This window comes from Acipenser ruthenus, chromosome 44, assembly GCF_902713425.1.
Source record: "Acipenser ruthenus chromosome 44, fAciRut3.2 maternal haplotype, whole genome shotgun sequence".
NCBI lineage: Eukaryota > Metazoa > Chordata > Actinopteri > Acipenseriformes > Acipenseridae > Acipenser > Acipenser ruthenus.
The window spans coordinates 2,766,766-2,791,013 of record NC_081232.1 but is presented as its reverse complement, the minus strand read 5'-3'; the positions used below and the strand labels follow the sequence as shown (position 1 = coordinate 2,791,013).

The 24,248-nt window shown below is 39.4% G+C and overlaps 1 long non-coding RNA gene, 5 other non-coding genes and 10 pseudogenes across 6 annotated transcripts; all 16 read left to right on the top strand.

Annotated features, from left to right (window-relative positions):
* Positions 1-11,406: 11,406 nt before the first annotated feature.
* LOC117970822 (5S ribosomal RNA) lies at positions 11,407-11,525 on the top strand. The gene has a single exon (XR_004663000.1). It is a non-coding gene; the product is annotated as a 5S ribosomal RNA (ribosomal RNA).
* Positions 11,526-11,624: 99 nt separating this feature from the next.
* Positions 11,625-11,744, top strand: LOC117970817 (5S ribosomal RNA; annotated as a pseudogene).
* A 106-nt stretch (positions 11,745-11,850) lies between these two features.
* On the top strand, positions 11,851-11,969 carry LOC131714210 (5S ribosomal RNA; annotated as a pseudogene).
* Positions 11,970-12,083: 114 nt separating this feature from the next.
* On the top strand, positions 12,084-12,192 carry LOC131716288 (5S ribosomal RNA; annotated as a pseudogene).
* Positions 12,193-12,306: 114 nt separating this feature from the next.
* LOC131716377 (5S ribosomal RNA) lies at positions 12,307-12,415 on the top strand (annotated as a pseudogene).
* A 114-nt stretch (positions 12,416-12,529) lies between these two features.
* On the top strand, positions 12,530-12,648 carry LOC117970823 (5S ribosomal RNA). The gene has a single exon (XR_004663001.1). It is a non-coding gene; the product is annotated as a 5S ribosomal RNA (ribosomal RNA).
* A 100-nt stretch (positions 12,649-12,748) lies between these two features.
* Positions 12,749-12,867, top strand: LOC117972181 (5S ribosomal RNA; annotated as a pseudogene).
* A 114-nt stretch (positions 12,868-12,981) lies between these two features.
* On the top strand, positions 12,982-13,100 carry LOC117972168 (5S ribosomal RNA; annotated as a pseudogene).
* A 114-nt stretch (positions 13,101-13,214) lies between these two features.
* On the top strand, positions 13,215-13,333 carry LOC117972196 (5S ribosomal RNA). Its single transcript, XR_009318914.1, has one exon. It is a non-coding gene; the product is annotated as a 5S ribosomal RNA (ribosomal RNA).
* Positions 13,334-13,433: 100 nt separating this feature from the next.
* On the top strand, positions 13,434-13,552 carry LOC117972204 (5S ribosomal RNA; annotated as a pseudogene).
* Positions 13,553-13,666: 114 nt separating this feature from the next.
* Positions 13,667-13,775, top strand: LOC117972201 (5S ribosomal RNA; annotated as a pseudogene).
* A 114-nt stretch (positions 13,776-13,889) lies between these two features.
* On the top strand, positions 13,890-14,008 carry LOC117972193 (5S ribosomal RNA). The gene has a single exon (XR_009318903.1). It is a non-coding gene; the product is annotated as a 5S ribosomal RNA (ribosomal RNA).
* A 122-nt stretch (positions 14,009-14,130) lies between these two features.
* Positions 14,131-14,249, top strand: LOC117970821 (5S ribosomal RNA). The gene has a single exon (XR_004662999.1). It is a non-coding gene; the product is annotated as a 5S ribosomal RNA (ribosomal RNA).
* A 100-nt stretch (positions 14,250-14,349) lies between these two features.
* LOC117970814 (5S ribosomal RNA) lies at positions 14,350-14,468 on the top strand (annotated as a pseudogene).
* Positions 14,469-14,582: 114 nt separating this feature from the next.
* Positions 14,583-14,691, top strand: LOC117970819 (5S ribosomal RNA; annotated as a pseudogene).
* A 1,991-nt stretch (positions 14,692-16,682) lies between these two features.
* LOC131709706 (uncharacterized) lies at positions 16,683-17,666 on the top strand. The gene is made up of 3 exons (XR_009311585.1): positions 16,683-16,773; positions 16,995-17,083; positions 17,535-17,666. It is a non-coding gene; the product is annotated as an uncharacterized LOC131709706 (long non-coding RNA).
* The last annotated feature ends 6,582 nt before the right edge of the window (positions 17,667-24,248 follow it).

Genomic DNA, 24,248 nt, shown 5'->3' with positions numbered 1-24,248 from the left:
TGATAAAAAGCACCATTCCGTCTAAAAGTGAACGTTAATCTACAAATTTATGCCCTAAAAACACAAGATAAGAAGAGACTCTTTATGACCAAAAGATTAACTAACAGCCAGAGGTCTTGAGAAAAAAATCCTGTCTCGGCTGGATTTTGTAGGAACAAAGAGAAGGGTCAAGCCTAGTTGAATGCAGTTATACTGGCCTATATTTGGATTTAAATCTTAAGAGGGATTCACCAAAGTAATATTATAGCAACTGATAAACAGAGGTAAATTAATTGAAAGATTATCTTATAATGAAACAGGTTCAGTGCTAATTGACACTGTTTATAGTTCATAACAGTTATTTCATAAGATTAATAAATGTTAGCCTTTAGGCGTAATTCGGGGGATGCCGTAGAGGGCGCTCTCCCGCTTTGCGCTCCTTTTTTCTTCTTATCCTATTTCCTTTTCTTTAGCCTGTCTTACCTTCCCTTCATGGCATCCTGCCCGGTAGCGTCCGCGATCTCTTCCGGGTGGAAGCTGATCCCAGTTCAGCCTCATTTAGTATTTCCAGCCAATCGCACAATGCAGCGCTCGCCACGTCAATTATTAGGGCATGGCCAGCACTGCTCCACGTATGTGTTATTGGCTGCCCCTCCTGTCTATCTCGCTCTCTTTTTCTACTTTAACCCAGCACTATTTCCGCTTCCTTGTCTGTGTTTGTTTTTTGTTCCTCCTCCTCCCCTCCTCTGCTCCTTTCTATATCGCACTGTCCATACAGGGCTCCCTCGGGGGGGGAAGTGAGTCTCACTCCCCCGGCTGTCCGGGTCGGCCTATTGTCTCAACCACTGCCGCCCGGCTGTTCCTCGCCGGCCTGAGGGGACCCCCGGCCACATCCTATTCTTCTGCTGCTTATGCGCTAAGCCTTCCAGGCCTCAACCTTGCTGTCCCATCTCCTCTCTTCTATTTCAGGTCCAGAACCATTTCAGCCCCCTCATGCAGTAGGCCGTGCCTCCACCTGCCGAGCGGGCCCCGACCGAGGGGGGGGGGGGTTTCTCTGTTTTCGTCTCTCCTAAACGGACCCGAGACACTTTTTCCTAAGCTCTCCACGCCGCCCAGCTGCCAGCTTAGCTGCCTGAGGATGCTGCACTGAGTTGCGAAGGATCTGTCCTTTTGTCCTGTTCGTCCCCTTCCTGTCTCTTGCTCCACTAAACGCCCAGCAGCCAGAGGATGCTGCCTGACCCGTCGGGAGCGAGAGTCAGTTTGTTGTATGTTATATGTCTTATCTTTGCTCTCTCTCTCACTTTTAGGTCACCCAGCAGTCGGAGGATGCTGCCTGACCTGGCGGAAAGTGTTTATATCTAATCCTTTGCTCTTCTCATGTCTCCCTCTCTATGTCGCCCAGCAGCCAGAGGATGCTGCCTGACCCGACGAGAAGGGAAAACTCTTCGTCCCCCCTATCTCGTCCTGCTATCAGTATCTAACCTCAATGTTACTAAGCACCATTCCCAAACTCCAGTCCTCAATCTTGCCATCCCTCAAACTCGTCTCACTCTTAAACTCTCAAATGTCTCACCCCTCTCAAGCCTCCTAAGCAACCGGAGAAATCCTCTCATCTGGTCTCATTCTTAATATCTCACTCCCAATTTCGCCTCCTCTCAAGCCCTCGTAGGCAACCAGTGAATATGTTTTAAGTATTTGCTATAATGAGAAAACATATTATTTAAAACTGACAAGTATTATTGCTTGTTCACGACTTTGCTTTAGTGATAAGAAGATTAAAAGCTGGAGCAGTATTCAATTGAATTAATTGAGAAAGAGGAAGATTAATTCTTCTTTCTATTGAACAATAAGACTTCTAGACATTATGATATCCATTGAATTATAGAAGTTAAAAGGTGTTGTGTTGTGTTTTTGTGTTAAGTTTGTAATAATATACTATAATGTACCTTGTTATTAATCCACTATACTATTGTCTAATTAAGGTAGATGGAATCCTTATAATGTGGTTATTTGAAACTGCTGCAGTGAAAAAGGGCCTCATATGGGCTGTAGAGAAAGGAGGGGGTCATCTTACATTCCACTTCAGCAAAATTGCAAATCTCATAGACTTGTAGTGTTAAGGTTTATGGAGTTAGTGGTTTAGTACTGATAAGTAAATGTCTTGAAATAATATGCACAAATCATGGCTTAATGGACAGGTCATATATCTAATAAAGTGTTTGCACAGACTCTGACCTTGGAAAAAAACAAGAGACTGTGGAAACTGCTAGCAGTAACATATTCTCAGAGTCAGGTACCGGTCAGAGCCTGGTCAGTGCATCTCTTAAGGGATAAATAATTGTAATGAAAACTATTACCACTTAAACCTAGTGAAACTACATGACTTGAATATTGTATGAGACAAACTTTTGTCAAATACTCTGTTGGACAATGGTATATGGAATCAAAACTGACTCATTAACAAAATGATGAAACAATATGAAGTTAAAAGAAACACATACCTTTAATTTAGCATAATATAATCACTTAGAAGATGATGTCACATATTAAGAACATCTCTCATATATAACACATATAAAATTAGTGTTTTGCATGCAGTAGTGTTTTTATATTATATTATAAACCAAGATCCTGGGAACCTTGGTTCACTTAACTTTTCAGATAAAGGAGGGGCTTGGAGGAAAGCAAAGAAATGAGATCATAAGAGTTGAAACAAATGTGAGGTTTTGAATTTATTGAGTACATGACCCCTATTAATTCTGAAAAGTTAGTCTGGATCTTTTGAAAACTATTATTTGTAAAATGGATAAGTACTGTCCCACCTGATTAATGATTGGATTTAATTGAGGCGTCCCATGTATTCCAATGAGATGAAAAACCTATAAAACTCCAGAGTAATTTCAATGGAGTACCACACTCATCCCAGACAGGGCAAGGTGGTCCATCTTCTGCAAACCAAAAACACAATTGAACTGATTTAACTCAGTTTAATTTGCCTGGTGAAGACAGTCATATCCTTTTACGATCTATATTAAAGGGTAAGCATTAATCAATTATTATTTTATCTCACATGTATTGCATGTATTGCTATAAGGGACTCACGCTATGTTTAGAAGATAGGAGAACATTTGTTGAATGTGCTGAAAAGAGGCTACTGGGTGTATTTAGTGTCGTGGTCGTTGCCAGGTCTGCCGGCTGCACTAATACATAAAGATGTATTAAAGTGTTAACGTTAATATCTGTTAAGACACTGGACTGCCCAGAACGTCTGTCAGCTGGGGATATGAAGTAGCCTGTAGCTACTCAATCCAATATTTAACTGTTAATAAACCAAAGGAGTACTGATCATACTCTGATTTGTAAAAACACTTTAGATACATGAGTCTGTCAATTTCTTGGGTACTATATTGGTCATCCGAATATACTGCGGGTCCAGAGCACGAACTATATCCCACTAGGAGTAATAACATCTCTGTCCTCCTAACGTCTCCCCTGAGATAAGAGTGTGTGCTGAGCAAATAAAAAGAGTACGTAAAGAAATCTGAACACGTGGATTTTGTGACAATATGTTGAGTAAAACTGGTTTGTACCTAGTATACACTACAATTGTAAACCATTTTAAACCTTAGGTTAAAAAAGGTATATTTATATGGTTTACTCACAATCTTTCTGGTATAAAATAGTATTGAATAGATAATGCAGTGGCCATATAGTTTATATTGCTAGCTGATTCCCCCAGTCCTTTTAATTGTGTTTTGTAACTTTAGGAGAAATCTTCAGTGTAATATTTTTTTTTTAATTGTCAGAGCTTTCCTATGTTTTCAGTGCCCCACATTCTCTGAAAACAAATATATAAAACTGATGACATAGTGAAATCCTACTATCAATACCATTTTTGTGGGTTGGCAGTTTGCAGTATTTCATTGTGATTTTTTTTTTTTATCACTATACCATAAAAAAGTGTTAAGCAACATTACATGTGTTTGCCCATGGTATGCTCAGCAAAATCAACTGTTCATGGAAGGCATGACCAGTCCATCATGCTGAATGCTCTGGGCAAACACATGCAATGTTTTATGTCCCGGGCTCACTCCTTCTCATCTTTTGTCACTCATTGATGGTATCAGCTGTCCATAAGCATCAGGACAATGCCGTGTTTCACCACCTTCTGGTGTCTCCTCATCACCTACCTTGGACTGCTTAACTTTTCTTTCATTACCCTAACTAAATTGTACTTGGCTGTTGTTTCCTAGTGATTCAATTTGAGTTAAGTTTTCACCATCCAAGCTGAGGGCAATTCGGCCCATCTTCCTCCTTGTTTTATCCCCTGCTGTGTTGGCACTGAACTCTGCCGGGAAAAAAAACAAAAAAACATGAAGGTCTGCTGTGCTGTAAGTAGTTCATCTTGGGTTGTCTGTCGGGACTGTACCATAAAATAACATTTGCTTACTAACGTGTGTGTACATTAGTTCGTGTTACATGGTGGATTGAGGCTGTAGTCTTGTCGGGAGCGTCACATGTACATAGCCAGAGTTGTGAGTTTCTTAATTTAGTTTTTGAGCAGGGGTAGAAAAAAGCTGACATCTGAGTGAGGGTTTAAATCAAGGGCAGCATTAATTATCTATCTATCTATCTGTCTATCTATCTATCTATCTGTCTATCTATCTATCTATCTATATGCGCCTAGGGTACAGAGAGGTTAGAAAACTATTTGCTTTAAGTCTGCAAAAAGAACAATACTATTTATATGTTAAAGTAATGTTTATGTAGAATATAAACATCAAATCTGGGTAACAAACAACATCAACTTAATTCTGATAAGCTCTTTAACTCAAGTACAGATAATAAAAAAAACATTTATTTTATTATGATTAATGATTTGAAAAATTAACTTTTACTTAAATCAGGAAGTCACTTGAGAGAAAAATGTATATTTCAAGAACCTTGGCCAAGATGGCAGTGTTAAATAATAAATTGTACCAACAATAATAATACATGGACCTTTGAATATTTAAAAGAGCACGTCGGAAATAAAAATCAATAATATGTTTAAATTAGAATCAAGTGTAACTTCCATGATTTACAATACATATACAAACTATTACAGAAAACCACACTTACACCTCTTAGGCTTACAGTGGTTGTAATAAACTATAGAAGTAAATGAAAAAAAATGAAAGAATGACCTTTCCTGGTCTGACCAAAAGCATCATTTTCAGTGATGCCCTACAATGCTGAACCACACTATGAAATAAGTTCATGAGTATTACCAAATAAGATCACCATTTTACGATAGTCGATTAAAATGTAGAAACATGTTGACGGTAAAAATAACTTACCGAATACTGAGGTACTAATGTACTTTTTCATGAATGTCCACAAAAAAGTACAATGTAAGAAATATCAAGATTATTTCTCATATTAATAAAAATAATAAACATAACCTCAGAGACAGGAGATGGCAGGTGCAAGCACCAGTGTGTGTATTTATTAATAAGCCAAATAAACAAACAAACAATTTAAACAAAACAACTCGAACACTCACAAAAAAAACATAACTCACCACACACAAACTGGAGACCCACACTCGCCAGGACTACTGTCCTAAATGGAGCCTCCAGACTCCTATCTCAATTAGAGATAGAGACAAACATTATTTTTTCTTAGAACAACAATTACATGCAACACATTTTTAGCATTTTGATAAGACAGCAGAATGAACAAACCAGTGCAACAGACACTTTGATTGGCATTAAAGAGAAAATGAACGAACCAGGGACATAGTGCGACAGACCGCTCAGAGACGTGCATCAACACTTGCCTATGATTCTTAGAATAAGGAGGAAATGAACGAACCACGGACATAGTGCGACAGATCGCTCAGAGACGTGCGTCAACACTTGCCTATAATTCAGAGAATAAGAGGAAATGAACGAACCACAGACATAGTGCGACAGATCGCTCAGAGACGTGCGTCAACACTTGCCTATAATTCAGAGAATAAGAGGAAATGAACGAACCACGGACATAGTGCGACAGATCGCTCAGAGACGTGCGTCAACACTTACCTATAATTCAGAGAATAAGAGGAAATGAACGAACCACAGACATAGTGCGACAGACCGCTCAGAGACGTGCGTCAACACTTGCCTATGATTCAGAGAATAAGAGGAAATGAACGAACCACAGACATAGTGTGACAGATCGCTCAGAGATGTGCGTCAACACTTGCCTATGATTCAGAGAATAAGAGGAAATGAACGAACCACAGACATAGTGTGACAGACCGCTCAGAGACGTGCGTCAACACTTGCCTATGATTCAGAGAATAAGAGGAAATGAACGAACCACGGGCATAGTGCGACAGACCGCTCAGAGACGTGCGTCAACACTTACCTATGATTCAGAGAATAAGAGGAAATGAACGAACCACGGGCATAGTGCGACAGACCGCTCAGAGACGTGCGTCAACACTTACCTATGATTCAGAGAATAAGAGGAAATGAAAGGTAAGACATTAAATGTCAATCCAAGGATACCTCCTGGTTCAGCAAACACAGTCAGCAAATCTTTAAAAAATTGTAACCATGTATCGATTGCCACATCAGAAATAAAAAAATGTGTCTGCAACACCATCAAAAAAAGACATAACCATCTAACAAACCTCAGCACTTTTTCATGAACTGTTGCTGAGCTTGCGTATAGTTGTTCTGCTACATAATCTAAATCCTGAGAAATTCCTGCTTCTATATTTACAGCCATCTCTTTTTCCGCAGTTGCTTCCCACTGTTCTTCTTTTTCACTGTCAGAGTGGTTCTCAATATTAAATTCAGATACAGGAAAGAATGACAAAACATTTTCATCAAATACATTTTTGGGCACATCTTGGTTACCGTCCACTTTCCAGGTTTCTTTCATTTGGCAATATATTCTTCTCCAGTTGATGATCAGTTCCTTTTGTACAACGATGCTCGTGGTATTGCTCATAATGTACAGAATTATAGCTGACTTTACAAATTTCACATATCACTCTCTTCTCATCTGGCTCGCTTTTCTTTCTTCAGGAAATCTATAAAATAAAAAAGAGCGAAACTTTGATGAATCACTTCCCATTTAAGAAAAAATCTTAACAAGAAATGTTCTGAAAATATTTCATAAAAACTTCTGGTCAAGTTTCTGAGTACATATAGTGTGTGTGCTGCGTGTTGTGAAGGGTTTTAAAAAGGGTATTGTGCTGGACCCGCTTTAAGACCGTTACCATTATTTTAAAATGTGCACCGATTAATCTACAGATTAATTAGCTGATGCCCATAAATTAACCAATCAAATATTTTAATCGAGTGACAGCCCTAATTTAAAATTCTTACGGCCCTAATTATTACATTTACTATAGTAGATCGAGGTTCACTGTATTGCGGCACTGTGCCTTTAAGAAATGAATAATCTGAACGGAAGCAGGTGACATCACAAATAAGATGAAGTAGAACAAAGCAGCAAAAAGTATGTACATGCAGCAGCCTACAAAAATAAGAAAGAAAGTGGTCCAGTGGTTAAAGAAAAGGGCTTGTAACCAGGAGGTCCCCGGTTCAAATCTCACCTCTGTCACTGACTCATTGTGTGACCCTGAGCAAGTCACTTAACCTCCTTGTGCTCCGTCTTTTGGTTGAGATGTATTTGTAAGTGACTCTGCAGCTGATGCATTGTTCACACACCCTATTCTCTGTAAGTCGCCTTGGATAAAGGTGTCTGCTAAATAAAAAATACATCTAAAAATGCAACAGCTTTATCATCACTGACAGAGACACTCCTCCACAGAAGCAGGAAAGAGTATGTTTGGATGTAAAGAAATAATACGCATTACTTTATTAAAAAACTTAACTTGAACTGTGGCAAAAACTCATTTGCAAAGAAAAGTGTGCAACAGAAACCACATATAATAGTAATAATTCATATAATAATATTGTTCTACTGTATTAATGTTTTGTGTGTGCTTGTTTGATGTATGGGGTCAGTGGAGCGCTTTGAGGCACTGACCGGCTTTTTTTGTTGTTGCAAATATCAGAATGGTGTTTTTTTATTTTTTTACTTTGCTTAAAAAGCGATAGCTTTAAAACAACTTACAAGCTGTCTATAAAATTGGATCACGTGAAAGGCTTGCGATGCTAGTTATCGCTGGAAAGCTATTTGGTTGGGTGATATCAAACCACTTTTTTGTAGTGACCAAGCGATAGTTGTTTTGTTTCTGGTGTAGGACGCTCAGAGCACTCCACCGTATAAAACACACAAACAAATAAATCAATCATACAGGTCAAACAGCTCATTTCCACATGAAGTTCAGTTTGAATTTCAAAACAAGGCAGAACTTATGACACTGCACTTAGCAAGAATAAAGCAGTATCATAAACATTTCTAATTGTGAAACTATTTCATCATGTGCACTATGATCAACTACAAACTCAGTCATAAGTAATACAAGGCATTACCACTATAGGACGATAGGATGCAGTAATTAATTGCCAACGGTCCTCATATATTTTAAGAATAATAGGGGCTGTAAAAGGAGTCAAGTCATTATGCCAAAATATGATTTTTTTGTAAATATTTAATTTAAATGAATGATTTCCAAATATCGATGTAAGCACAGTGATCAAAAAACGTTTTTGTTTCAAAAGTATAAAATGTTCATACTTAAATATGAATAGGTTTTAATGTTTCAGCATGACAAAATGTCTTATTTTAAACATGTAGCTAGATATTTTAATGGCAGACCCCACTCTACCAACACATTTGCAGTAGGCTATCTGCATGCTATTATTACTTTGATTTCTTTAACAAATGCTAAATTTACTAACGTCAGTTTAGTCAATTTAGATTACATTACATTATTTGTTTATGTATAACTGGCATGCAGCGTGCTATCAAAACAAAAGTTTTCTTTTTTTATTCATTGCATCATATGAAGAATAAAAACAGGGCTTGTCGTAATATTATTAACACATTTAGCTAATGTCTTTATCCAAAGCGACTTCATCGCTCACTCCAGCAGCTATTGTTTGTTTTGATTGCTCTTTCGCTTGAATCGCATTTAGCTTGTATCGAGAGTGTTCTGTGCACAGGCAGTTTAACGTTATATGGTTAAATAAAGTCTTCATTGCTTGATCTGGAACGCAGACAGCTGGAGGCTCGGAGGAAAAACAAGAGAGACGTGAGTTAATTTAGTCATTCATTTCATCCTTTTCCATGAATGCAAGCTGCAGTTGTATAGATATTACATTTTGTGTGCAATTGAATAGAAAGTTTAGCATTGCATACTATATTTACAAGCAGGGTATGGACAAACAAAATAGCTGTAAGTGTTATTTTTGAATGTAAAGATGTTGGACAGAACTCTTTTTTATAGCATTAAACATTCTTTAATAATCTGACATACATAAATCACCCTCAGAATAACATTATAAATGATTAAAATGTTTTTTATGTATGATAAGAGATCTACCTACAAAATTAGGGAACAAAAATAGTATATTTGCTAATGTTAAAACAAACACTCTTTAAGTGCTATATATTGTATTGTATTGTAGCTAGAACGGATTGGACAAAAGTGTGGTTCCTCAGAATAAAAAAGTAATATTGGTTGAGGTGGTTGTATATGAGCAACACTGCAAAACATCTATTATATATATATATATATATATATATATATATATATATATATATATATATATATATATATATATATATATGCATATATGAAGTAATTAATTAATTAATTAATTAATTAGTATCATCATTATATATATATATATATATTGTATTTTATTTTTTAGAAATGCCAGACTCGAATACAGGGGGTCCCTCATTCATCAGCATCGGAGGAGGAGAAAAAAGAAGATAAGTGCCTTTAAAGTGCTCCCTGTGGAAGTCACTGTGATGAGCACAGAAGAATCTGAGGAGGAAGATAATCCCTTTAATGAAGGAGAAAAAATATCTGTGAAGGTAATTTGACCACGAAAATGGGAGTCACAAAAATTTAAAGAGGGGAAAAAAGCATGTGATGCTGCATTTGGCATTCTGAAAAAAAGGGAAATCCAAACTTCCTCGCAAAAGAGGAGCATTTTCAAATTACAAAAGACCAGATTTGCCTGTTGAGTTTTCATGGTTGATTAAAGATTAACATGGGTGAAATTTAAAGGACACAATTTAAAGTTATAACAAATTTGGGAAGAGATATCTTACATGGTTTTGACTCCCATTTTGTGAATTGTGTTTTTCTTTTATTATTATTATTATTATTATTATTATTATTATTATTATTATTATTATTATTATTATTATTTATGTGGTTCCTTATCACATTATTCCTAAAATCAAGATCCTGAGAAGAATGATCTTGTGATCTCGACATAACAAAGACATTTTCAATGTCCTCAATGAGCCACTGTAAATAAATAAATAAATAAATAAATAAATAAATAAATAAATAAATAAAAGGCCTACTGGAAAACTAAATATGTTGTATGCTGTTATCTATGCTTGCATATTTAATAATAAAAACAAATGCTTAAAAAAAACTTGTTTGGTATTAATTTAAAAGTTGCCTAACTGTTTTAGCTAACTTTACAAAAGGTATTGTATTCTTATATGGCTTATTTTCTTTTTTTACAAACTAGTGTAAATACTTCAGGTACTCCATTAAATAAAGAACATTAGCAAGACCTTTCATTGTAACTTTAAACAGATTAAATCAAACGTCTTGCAAGTCGAGTAACTTTGTTATGTAGAATACAAAAACGGGGGGTTAAAATTTGGCAAATTTAATGGCTATGTGCACAGCTGTTTACAGAGGTAATGCAAAAAAACAGGTTAAAATGGTATGTGTAAACCATTCACAAAGACAGGTTTACAACATTTTAAACTTAATGTCCAAAAGGGCATACTGTGGAAATAAGTTTGTATCACTTTGTAAACCTGATGAAAAAATACTGTTTACCATTCAATTTATGCAAACCATTCTAAACTATACATTTGCAAAGGTTGACATAGTTTGTAAACCATTATTTTACTAATGTGCAAACCTGAGGTCCAAATGGACTAAAAGACCTCCATTAGGTTCTTGGTCTAGTAAACCTTTTGTAAAAATAAAGTTTACAATAGGTTTGCAACATGTGTGCATACTTTGCAAACTAAGTTTGTATATTTTACAATAGGTTTACATAGTTTGTAAACCATTATTTTACTAATGTGCAAACCTGAGGTCCAAATGGACTATAAGTCCTCCAAAGTTCTTGGTCTTGTAAACCAGTTGTAAAAATAAAGTTTACAATAGGTTTGCAACATGTGAAAACTTTGCAAACTTTGTTTGTTTAGTTTTACAATAGATTTACACCATTTGTAAACCATATTTTTCGTGCATTGAGAACTGCAATCGCCTGCGGCCACACCAATTTGAATAAGCCTGATCTCGTCTGATCTCAGAAGCTAAGCAATGTTGGGCTTGGTTAGTACTTGGATGGGAGACCACCTGGGAATATCAAGTGCTGCAGGCATTACATTTTACAATTGAAATGTGTGGACGACAAAAGGAAATTTTGGAGGAATCACCCCAGCTCACTAAACATAAAAGTCATGAAAGCAGAACTGCAATCGCCTGCGGCCACACCACCTTGAATAAGCCTGATCTCGTCTGATCTCAGAAGCATTAGCAATGTTGGGCTTGGTTAGTACTTGGATGGGAAACCACCTGGGAATATCAAGTGCTGCAGGCATTACATTTTACAATTGAAATGTGTAAACAGAGGACACAAGGAAATCTCCCCCAGGAATCACCCCCAGCTCACCGAACATAAAAGTCATGAAAGCAGAACTGCAATCGCCTGCGGCCACACCACTTTGAATAAGCCTGATCTCGTCTGATCTCAGAATCTACTCAACGTTGGGCTTGGTTAGTACATGGATGGGAGACTGCCTGGGAATATCAAGTGCTGCAGGCATTACATTTTTGTAATTACAATTTACAATTGAAATGTGTGGAGGACAAAAGGAAATTTTGGAGGAATCACCCCCCACTCACTAAACATAAAAGTCATGAAAGCAGAAACGCATTCACCTGCGGCCACACCTCCTTGAATAAGCCTGATCTCAGAAGCTAATCAATGTTGGGCTTGGTTAGTACTTGGATGGGAGACCACCTGGGAATATCAAGTGCTGCAGGCATTACATTTTTGTAATTACATTTTACAATTGAAATGTGTTGAGGACAAAAGGAAATTTCGGAGGAATCACCCCCAGCTAACTAAACATTAAAGTCATGAAAGCAGAAATGCAATCGCCTGCGGCCACACCACCTTGAATAAGCCTGATCTCAGAAGCTAAGCAATGTTGGGCTTGGTTAGTACTTGGATAGGAGACCACCTGGGAATATCAAGTGCAGCAGGCATTACATTTTTGTAATTACATTTTACAATTGAACTGTGTGGAGGACAAAAGGAAATTTTGGAGGAATCACCCCCAGCTCACTAAACATAAAAGTCATGAAAGCAGAAATCCAATTGCCTGCGGCCACACCAGCTTGAATAAGCCTGATCTCGTCTGATCTCAGAAGCTAAGCAATGTTGGGCTTGGTTAGTACTTGGATGGGAGACCACCTGGGAATATCAAGTGCTGCAGGCATTACATTTTACAATTGAAATGTGTGGAGGACAAAAGGAAATTTTGGAGGAATCACCCCCAGCTCACTAAACATAAAAGTCATGAAAGCAGCAATGCAATCGCCTGCGGCCACACCACCTTGAATAAGCCTGATCTCGTCTGATCTCAGAAGCTAAGCAATGTTTGGCTTTGTTAGTACTTGGATGGGAGACCACCTGGGAATATCAAGTGCTGCAGGCATTACAATTTTGTTATTACATTTTACAATTGAAATGTGTGGAGGACAAAAGGAAATTTTGGAGGAATCACCCCCAGCTCACTAAACATAAAAGTCATGAAAGCAGCAATGCAATCGCCTGCGGCCACACCACCTTGAATAAGCCTGATCTCGTCTGATCTCAGAAGCTAAGCAATGTTTGGCTTTGTTAGTACTTGGATGGGAGACCACCTGGGAATATCAAGTGCTGCAGGCATTACATTTTTGTAATTACATTTTACAATTGAAATGTGTGGAGGACAAAAGGAAATTTTGGAAGAATCACCCCCAGCTCACTTAACATAAAAGTCAGGAAAGCAGAAATGCAATTGCCTGCGGCCACACCACCTTGAATAAGCCTGATCTCGTCTGATCTCAGAAGCTAAGCAATGTTGGGCTTGGTTAGTACTTGGATGGGAGACCACCTGGGAATATCAAGTGCTGCAGGCATTACATTTTACAATTGAAATGTGTGGAGGACAAAAGGAAATTTTGGAGGAATCACCCCCAGCTCACTAAACATAAAAGTCATGAAAGCAAAAATGCAATCGCCTGCGGCCACACCACCTTGAATAAGCCTGATCTCGTCTGATCTCAGAAGCTAAGCAATGTTTGGCTTTGTTAGTACTTGGATGGGAGACCACCTGGGAATATCAAGTGCTGCAGGCATTACAATTTTGTAATCACATTTTACAATTGAAATGTGTGGAGGACAAAAGGAAATTTTCGAGGAGTCACCCCCAGCTCACCGAACATAAAAGTCATGAAAGCAGAACTGCAATCGCCTGCGGCCACACCGCCTTGAATAAGCCTGATCTGAGAAGCTAAGCAATGTTGGGCTTGGTTAGTACTTGGATGGGAGACTACCTGGGAATATCAAGTGCTGTAGGCATTACATTTTTGTAATTACATTTTACAATTGAAATGTGTGGAGGACAAAAGGAAATTTCGGAGGAATCACCCCCAGCTCACCGAACATAAAAGTCATGAATGCAGAACTGCAATCGCCTGCGGCCACACCACCTTGAATAAGCCTGATCTCGTCTGATCTCAGAAGCTAAGCAATGTTGGGCTTGGTTAGTACTTGGATGGGAGACCACCTGGGAATATCAAGTGCTGCAGGCATTACATTTTTGTAATTACATTTTACAATTGAAATGTGTGGAGGACAAAAGGAAATTGTGGAAGAATCACCCCCAGCTCACTTAACATAAAAGTCAGGAAAGCAGGAAAGCAGAAATGCAATTGCCTGCGGCCACACCACCTTGAATAAGCCTGATCTCGTCTGATCTCAGAAGCTAAGCAATGTTGGGCTTGGTTAGTACTTGGATGGGAGACCACCTGGGAATATCAAGTGCTGCAGGCATTACATTTTACAATTGAAATGTGTGGAGGACAAAAGGAAATTTTGGAGGAATCACCCCCAGCTCACTAAACATAAAAGTCATGAAAGCAAAAATGCAATCGCCTGCGGCCACACCACCTTGAATAAGCCTGATCTCGTCTGATCTCAGAAGCTAAGCAATGTTTGGCTTTGTTAGTACTTGGATGGGAGACCACCTGGGAATATCAAATGCTGCAGGCATTACAATTTTGTAATCACATTTTACAATTGAAATGTGTGGAGGACAAAAGGAAATTTTCGAGGAGTCACCCCCAGCTCACCGAACATAAAAGTCATGAAAGCAGAACTGCAATCGCCTGCGGCCACACCGCCTTGAATAAGCCTGATCTCAGAAGCTAAGCAATGTTGGGCTTGGTTAGTACTTGGATGGGAGACTACCTGGGAATATCAAGTGCTGTAGGCATTACATTTTTGTAATTACATTTTACAATTGAAATGTGTGGAGGACAAAAGGAAATTTCGGAGGAATCACCCCCAGCTCACCGAACATAAAAGTCATGAATGCAGAACTGCAATCGCCTGCGGCCACACCACCTTGAGTAAGCCTGATCTCGTCTGATCTCAGAAGCTAAGCAATGTTGGGCTTGGTTAGTTCTTGGATGGGAGACTACCTGTACGGTGTCCATTTTAGGACATCCTCAGACCTTACCCCTCCTCAAGTCAATCCTCACCCCTCCTCGATTCAATCGTCAGACATCAGACCTCACCCCTCCTCGAGTCAATCGTCAGACCTCCTCGAGTCAATCATCAGACCTCCTCGAGTCAATCGTCAGACCTCCTCGAGTCAATCGTCACCCCTCCTCGAGTCAATCGTCAACCCTCCTCGAGTCAATCGTCAACCCTCCTCGAGTCAATCATCACCCCTCCTCGAGTCAATCGTCAGACCTCCTCGAGTCAATCGTCAGACCTCCTCGAGTCAATCGTCACCCCTCCTCGAGTCAATCGTCAACCCTCCTCGAGTCAATCGTCAACCCTCCTCGAGTCAATCATCACCCCTCCTCGAGTCAATCGTCACCCCTCCTCGAGTCAATCGTCAGACATCAGACCTCACCCCTCCTCGAGTCAATCGTCAGTCCTCCTCGAGTCAATCGTCAGACCTCCTCGAGTCAATCGTCACCCCTCCTCGAGTCAATCGTCAACCCTCCTCGAGTCAATCGTCACCCCTCCTCGAGTCAATCGTCAGACCACTTTAAGCCATACTATCCCCTCCCCCTTTTTACGGTTACTGGAATAGCTGGACAGAAGTTTAGCAGTGCAGTTTTACTTGCTCGAGAGACCGGTGAGTACTAGAACAATTTTAAAAAAATAAAAATAAAAAATACTCAAATTAAATAGGCCCATATTAATATACGTACACAAACGTACCTTAATAGGACAGCGTGAGTTAGTGCAGTTCAATGTGTTGTACGTTAATTTGAAAATACGTTAAAGAAACTACGTATATTTTTTTCACATTTTTTAATTACTTTTATAATATAGGTTGCTGGTGTTTTGCAGTGTTGAAAATCAGACGATGGAAAACCAGAACCGTATCTTTTAAGTGAAAACATACACCAATAACTCATATTTTTCGAGGTAAAATGCACACTTACCGTTTTATTTGCTTTATTTTAATTTCAAAAGTTGTTTATGAGTTAATCTAAATATTCGTGAAAATAATGTGTTAATAAGTAAGCTAAAGATAATTGAATGTCCGAATTACTGAATTGATAGTAGCTAGCTACATATAAAGTAATATAATAAAATACAATAAAAACATTAGATTTGGTTGCAATTATTTTATTTTCGAATAATGCAAAATTACATTTACATTAACCTCATAAAATAAAGTGTATTCGATTTATTTAAATTACAGCAACCTTCACTATCACCGTACTTCAGATCAACTAATCCTGAAACTCTTTAATGATGGGTACACCCAAAAAGAGATGGTGAGAATGCTTGAAGCCCGTGGTCACAAAATGTCGTAAGTTATTTATATTTCTTAACTTACTTTTGTGCATAATATATAAATTAACTCTTTTATATATTTGAGTTATCAACAAGGTTTTTGAAAGGACATTTATTCTACAAACAAAGATTAACACTTAAGTTTGTGATCGGTCATATGATTTGTATCAACACACGTTTATTTATATACAGTTTACCATCTCATTTTGATATAACAGGTTAGTGAAAATACAGTATGTTTGTTTTAAGTAAATACAGTTAATACTACAGTGCAAACTTTCACCTACCACTAATCAATAATCATTCACCTTCAACAAAAAAAAATAAGAAAATGTAATCTTTAATATTTCAACACTCCCCCTAAGGTTAATATGTCAGTTACAATCTTCTTCTGTTTCACCTATGTAATTAATGCCAACCTTAAGTTATGTTTACTGTTTTAAGTGAAAGGCATCTGAGAAGAATTCTTAAAGCACTGGGATTGAGGCGAAGAAGTGATCACAGACCACTGCATGCAATACGTCAGGCTATAGAGGTATTCAATAGATTTCCTAGCTATCCCTTTGTAATAAAAACAACCTTTAAACTGTGATTTACCAAACAAATTATTTTAATTGTATGTGTGTGTGTGTGTATATATATATATATATATATATATATAGTGTGAATCTTGGGGAGGCCTTCATCCAGCAGTGGATTGAAAAAGGCTGAAGATGATGATGATGATATATAATGTAATTTCACTCTATATTCCAGAATGAACTTAAACATTGGTCACCAGCCAAAGGTATTCGAGCAATGCACAGGAGAATAAGGGACGGAAAGGGTCTCCGGCCTTGCTACAGGTATATATCATTTTCTGTTCATTAATAGATAGCTCCCTGATAAATACTTACGTTGGGAGCTTTTTGTTATTTTTCCTTTTGACACCTTTGTTTCATAAGGTATTTTTCTTAGTTAGTTTTTTTTACACATAATGGTACTTATTCAATTATGTCTCAAAAGAGTTTGATTTCTTTGCTTTAGATAGAATTATAATTAATGAAGAATGAAGCAAACATTATGAAACACACACAGACACACATATATACACATACATATATGCGCGCCATATATGTACATACATTGCCCTAACAAAATATTTGATGGTACGAAATATTAGAGAATACCCGTAATAGCGGGTAGGACTACCTCCAGCTGCAATTACAGCTGTTAGGGGCATTCTCTAATATGTCGTAGTCTCTAATATTTAGTTAGGGCACTGTATAATGTATATAAATAACCTTATTTTTATAGAGATGATGTCCATGAATTCATGAGAGAGCTGGATGGTAGCGGTCTTGTGAGACGTCGTGCAGGGAGAAAAAGAATAGAAAGGAGGAATTACTTTAGTCACGGACCCAATGACAGCTGGCATATAGATGGTAAGTACTGAGTATCATATTGTAAGTAGGGTATATAACAAAGAAGCTAAAAGAACATTGAATCAATTTTTTTTGTATTCATGTTGCAGGAAATGATAAACTAAGGTTTTATGGAATTTGGATTCACATTTGCATTGATGGGTATGTGAAAATAATAAATATACATGTAGATCAAAGACAGAAGTGCTTTGACAATGAGTACAACAAAATCAGCTTTAAAACGCATGCTGTAAAATAACTTTTTTCATTTTGTTGTCTCTATATGATTTTCAATCTCTACCTTTATTTAAACATTAATGTAACCACTTATATTTTTTAAATCTTTGATAAAAATCTTTTGTATGTCTCCATCCATGCATCTATCTATAATCTATCAATCTATCTTTATGTAACTTACGTTTTTTTAACTCTTTATACAAATAGGTTTTCTCGGTATCTGATCTGGATTAAAGCAGGAACCTCAAACCGTAAACAGAACTTTATTGCAAGATATTTTCTGGATGCAGTTTCAGCGTTAAATGGTTTGTATTACATTAAGGCCTAATAGCTTCATAAAAGACAGACAATAAGCTCATTTGCTGATCACAGATAAATGTAATCTTATTTGTGTGGCTGTTCTTTCATTAATTATGAAAACGTGTATGATAAAAGAAACAAACACCAAAATAACATGTTAAAAATATAAATTATTTTGATTAAAGGAAAAAAATATTGAAAGGTGTAACATACAGCATAAGGGTTAAAAATGTCCAACATTGTAGTTCTTAGCAATACCTTCTTTATATAACTTTTAAAATGCTTTAACTTGTTTTGAAGGTTGTCCCAGGCTCATGAGAGCAGACAGGAGGGCAGGAGAACACCACAGTGGCACTCATGCAGATGGCATTCAGATACCGACATGAAGATTCATTATCAGGTGCAAACAGCATTCGATTTGGAAAGTCTGTTCATAATCAGGCAAGTTTTTTTTTTTTTTTTGAGAATAAAAATTTAAGAAAAAAAATTACAAATAGAAGGGAAAATACAATTAAGAAGATAGAAAAAAATACAATTAAGATAGAAATGTTTTTGTTAGCAACATGTTGTGCTTCAAAGTCATAATTTGTAATTTAGTTTATATTCACTATTGACTAGATCAAATACAGGTACAGGTTGTCCAACTGTATAAATTGTAAACAAATGATGCATTTTAAAGAGCTGTATTGAGGGCACGCTCACAGGAAAGCTTAGAGAGCGGCATTTGAAAGACCCCAACCTCGTCTTTCTATAGATACACAGCATGTAGGGTTGTCTTTTACAATGCCTGAGTAAAAAGGCTTCAAACATGAACCCGTCTGCGTGTTCAATAACATGGGGGCGGCCCTAATAGTGTTAAACCTTTTCATACAGAGGGCTGAGTGCTTCAATGGTGCCTTAAAAAAGTCCTGGATAAACAAATGGCAGAACCATTTTGAGGTACACATTTCAATTGTATAATGTATTATACCATGTTTTATTCAAGGGCCCTAATACATGGTACTTGTAAGAGTATATTTTGTTATTTTACTAGTTGTTTTAATGCGTTAGTCATACATTACCAGCTGTCCTGTCCCCCCATCCCCATTTTTTTAGTAAGAAACTGTCTTTGCATAAATGCAAAATCAGATTTATTGTTATTACTATTCACTGGTTGCCTACGAGGGCTTGAGAGGAGGCGAAATTGGGAGTGAGATATTAAGAATGAGACCAGATGAGAGGATTTCTCCGGTTGCTTAGGAGGCTTGAGAGGGGTGAGACATTTGAGAGTTTAAGAGTGAGACGAGTTTGAGGGATGGCGAGATTGAGGGCTGGAGTTTGGGAATGGTGCTTAGTAACATTGAGGTTAGATACTGATAGCAGGACGAGATAGGGGGGACGAAGAGTTTTCCCTTCTCGTCGGGTCAGGCAGCATCCTCTGGCTGCTGGGCGACGTAGAGAGGGAGACATGAGAAGAGCAAAGGATTAGATATAAACACTTTCCGCCAGGTCAGGCAGCATCCTCCGACTGCTGGGTGACCTAAAAGTGAGAGAGAGAGCAAAGTTTAGACATATAACATACAACAAACTGACTCTCGCTCCCGACGGGTCAGGCAGCATCCTCTGGCTGCTGGGCGTTTAGTGGAGCAAGAGACAGGAAGGGGACGAACAGGACAAAAGGACAGATCCTTCGCAACTCAGTGCAGCATCCTCAGGCAGCTAAGCTGGCAGCTGGGCGGCGTGGAGAGCTTAGGAAAAAGTGTCTCGGGTCCGTTTAGGAGAGACGAAAACAGAGAAACCCCCCCCCCCCCCCCTCGGTCGGGGCCCGCTCGGCAGGTGGAGGCACGGCCTACTGCATGAGGGGGCTGAAATGGTCCTGGACCTGAAATAGAAGAGAGGAGATGGGACAGCAAGGTTGAGGCCTGGAAGGCTTAGCGCATAAGCAGCAGAAGAATAGGATGTGGCCGGGGGTCCCCTCAGGCCGGCGAGGAACAGCCGGGCGGCAGTGGTTGAGACGAGAGGCCGACCCGGACAGCCGGGGGAGTGAGACTCACTTCCCCCCCTGAGGGAGCCCTGTGCGGACAGTGCGATATAGAAAGGAGCAGAGGAGGGGAGGAGGAGGAACAAAAAACAAACACAGACAAGGAAGCAGAAATAGTGCTGGGTTAAAGTAGAAAAAGAGAGCGAGATAGACAGGAGGGGCAGCCAATAACACATACGTGGAGCAGTGCTGGCCATGCCCTAATAATTGACGTGGCGAGCGCTGCATTGTGCGATTGGCTGGAAATACTAAATGAGGCTGAACTGGGATCAGCTTCCACCCGGAAGAGATCGCGGACGCTACCGGGCAGGATGCCACGGAGGGAAGGTAAGACAGGCTAAAGAAAAGGAAATAGGATAAGAAGAAAAAAGGAGCGCAAAGCGGGAGAGCGCCCTCTACGGCATCCCCCGAATTACGCCTAAAGGCTAACATTTCACTGGTTGCCTACGAGGGCTTGAGAGGAGGCGAAATTGGGAGTGAGATATTAACCCTTTGCGGTCCATTGTCGGACTGGGTCCGACATTGCAATTATTCCTCACAGGTCCTTTGTCGGACTGGGTCCGACATCATTATAGCAACACAATAAACGGATGTTTAGTCGTTTTTTCTCCGGAAAAAGCCGAGAAAACCATTCAATTGCCGAGTGGTAGCGACAGGAGCCGAGACAAGTCGGAAAAAAAAAAAAAAAAAAAAAAAAAAAGGCGTATTTCATGAATAGTCATACATGGTATCAGGTATCAGATAATGGGCGTCCATAATAAACAAGCTGGCTAAGTGCGTCAGCGCACTGAGACTATCATGGACATTTGCAGAGCTTTTTTCAGATGTTATAGTAATAAAATAATGACTTGGATCGCATTATTGAGGAGTTTGGTGATAAAACGAGTGATCTGGAGATGATCGATCGGTATGTATGACTATTATTATTATTATTATTTATTTCTTACACAGCTGAACGCTATAGCAAACAAAAGGCTGGGGAGGGGCTGGAGATGCCTAGTGTGTGCTTTGTTGATATGCAGGGCCATTTAAACCCGTTTGACTGTGAAAAAAAATACTTTTAAACAGCGCGTATAAAATTAACTGCGCGTGTGAAAATTAATTAGACCTGGCGTGCCTGACGCGCGATTAATAAATGGACCGCAAAGGGTTAAGAATGAGACCAGATGAGAGGATTTCTCCGGTTGCTTAGGAGGCTTGAGAGGGGTGAGACATTTGAGAGTTTAAGAGTGAGACGAGTTTGAAGGATGGCGAGATTGAGGGCTGGAGTTTGGGAATGGTGCTTAGTAACATTGAGGTTAGATACTGATAGCAGGACGAGATAGGGGGGACGAAGAGTTTTCCCTTCTCGTCGGGTCAGGCAGCATCCTCTGGCTGCTGGGCGACGTAGAGAGGGAGACATGAGAAGAGCAAAGGATTAGATATAAACACTTTCCGCCAGGTCAGGCAGCATCCTCCGACTGCTGGGTGACCTAAAAGTGAGAGAGAGAGCAAAGTTTAGACATATAACATACAACAAACTGACTCTCGCTCCCGACGGGTCAGGCAGCATCCTCTGGCTGCTGGGCGTTTAGTGGAGCAAGAGACAGGAAGGGGACGAACAGGACAAAAGGACAGATCCTTCGCAACTCAGTGCAGCATCCTCAGGCAGCTAAGCTGGCAGCTGGGCGGCGTGGAGAGCTTAGGAAAAAGTGTCTCGGGTCCGTTTAGGAGAGACGAAAACAGAGAAACCCCCCCCCCCTCGGTCGGGGCCCGCTCGGCAGGTGGAGGCACGGCCTACTGCATGAGGGGGCTGAAATGGTCCTGGACCTGAAATAGAAGAGAGGAGATGGGACAGCAAGGTTGAGGCCTGGAAGGCTTAGCGCATAAGCAGCAGAAGAATAGGATGTGGCTGGGGGTCCCCTCAGGCCGGCGAGGAACAGCCGGGCGGCAGTGGTTGAGACGAGAGGCCGACCCGGACAGCCGGGGGAGTGAGACTCACTTCCCCCCAAAAGAGGACCCCCGGCTCCCCGCAAGAACCACACCGTGGGATAGAAAAGAGATCGCAGAGCCGCACACATAAACAAAAGCTAGAAGAAAAGAGAAAAGACAAGAGATGTTAGTAGACAACCTATGCCTATAAGCCGTCCGCACTGTGGAGAGGAAAAACCCCCCTGCAGGGAGGAAACCTCTGGTGGGCCTGGCGGAGAGGGCGCCCCCCACTCCGGGCAAGCTAACAAGTGCTTGGTGAGCTGTGGCGATGTCTGCAGAGGATGATCTAATATAAAAGTTCACAGCTGAAGAGATCCAGCCCCCCATAGACTTAATCAAAGTGTTGATACCTGCGCTAGCCGCGGAGGCAGCTGCTCCAATCCAGAATGAATGGGGGGAAAAATAGTAGAAGAAAGTCCGATCCGTGACGAGAGGGTGCATAAACGGGATGAGAACCAGTGACTCGTAAGTATAGATCTGGAGCTGTCGAAGAGGGGATCTGACAGAAGATACTGAATCCTTGGCTTAATTGGACCGTTTTTGAAGATCTGATGAGGAGGATAAAGTGGTTTCCGGGGATTTGAGAGAGATCTGAGCACTTGAGGCCTAGAGCTGGGAAGTTGGAAATTGATGGAGTTGAGAATTCTGCACAGCGGAGAAATCCAAAGGCGACGGTCAGGCACAGGGTTTCCATGACGATGTCGTTGAATAGGTTGAAGCATCCTTGCCAGAGAGCAGTGATGAGACAAAGGAGAAGATCAGTAGAGATTGATTAACTTGATGGAGAGGAGGGGAGCAGGCTTTTCTCCATACCTCTGAGCGTTCTCTCTAGAGATCCGCTATCTCTAGAACGGACGAGAGGAGAAAGATTGGAGGCGAAATTGATACTGAATGCCCGCTAGGTAGCATCTAAATAGAGGAGGGGGCTAAACATAGAGACAGCCTGAGGTGAGTGATGAAGGCGAGGAGGTGCTGTAGGTTGAAAGAGGTTTGAGATCCGTTTTTTTTTTTTTTTAATTATTTATTTATTTATTTTTTACTCGCAAAAGTGAGTAAATGAAGACCAGACAGTCGAGTAGGAGGAACGGTAGATGGGGCGAGAAAGTTCTCCATGAATCCACGTGGTGATTGAAGGAGGCCGGAGAGAGAGTTATTCAGTTGAATATTGTTTTGCTGAAAGGAGTACGAGACGAGGGTTGGGGTCTGCATTTTTAGTTTTATTTTTATTATAGTTTATTTGAAATCTTCCCAAATAAAAATGTATTAAACACCCATCTTCCCAATAAAAACACATAGAAAGCAGTGATCTGGTAGCTACATAGGGTTCATTTGTCAACTTAATATATTTAACATTATTAAATGTGGTAAAACAATTGTCGTTGGATTGTTTGCACTGCCATCTACAGTCCGGAGGATTAATTACATACAGTACAGCCAATCATCCCGACCTTCCTTTTAGTAAGAACTTGCACTGATAGGAACACAGCCCCCTTTAAGATATTACTTTTCAAGCTTTAACACAATTTATAAGAGGACTGAAATGACTCATAATTACCTTGGCATTTACTGACGACGTCTGACTGCGATGTCCTTTTCAACAGGGCTCTCACGCGTGTATCAAACCTATTGTCTGTCAGGATTCCTATATGTACAACAATCACAAATTAAATCAAATGTGCAGTTTACAATAATGTAATTATTGATGTAGGATTGTAATGGAAAACGTTGTTGTTAGCAAGGAGTGTGCAGAGCTGAAAAACCAAGTCGACAGTCGTCTTAAGTTAGCTACCACAAAATGCTCGTGCTATGAATTTAATTAAAAAATAGAGTTAGCTTTTGCAACAGAACTGCAGACAATACTAATAACTTAAAATGAGTGCAACATTAAATATCTAGAAATGCTAAATACAGTTTATACTACCTTCTTTTAATTCGTTCTTCAGCTGATCATACTGATCATTGTAGTCTGCCATATTCCACTGGGAAAAAAAAAGATATGTAATTACTAATTCGCTAAAAACGTAACGTGGAAGCCAATGGAAACCCATTTCCAGCACAAATAAAAAAATAAATACATTT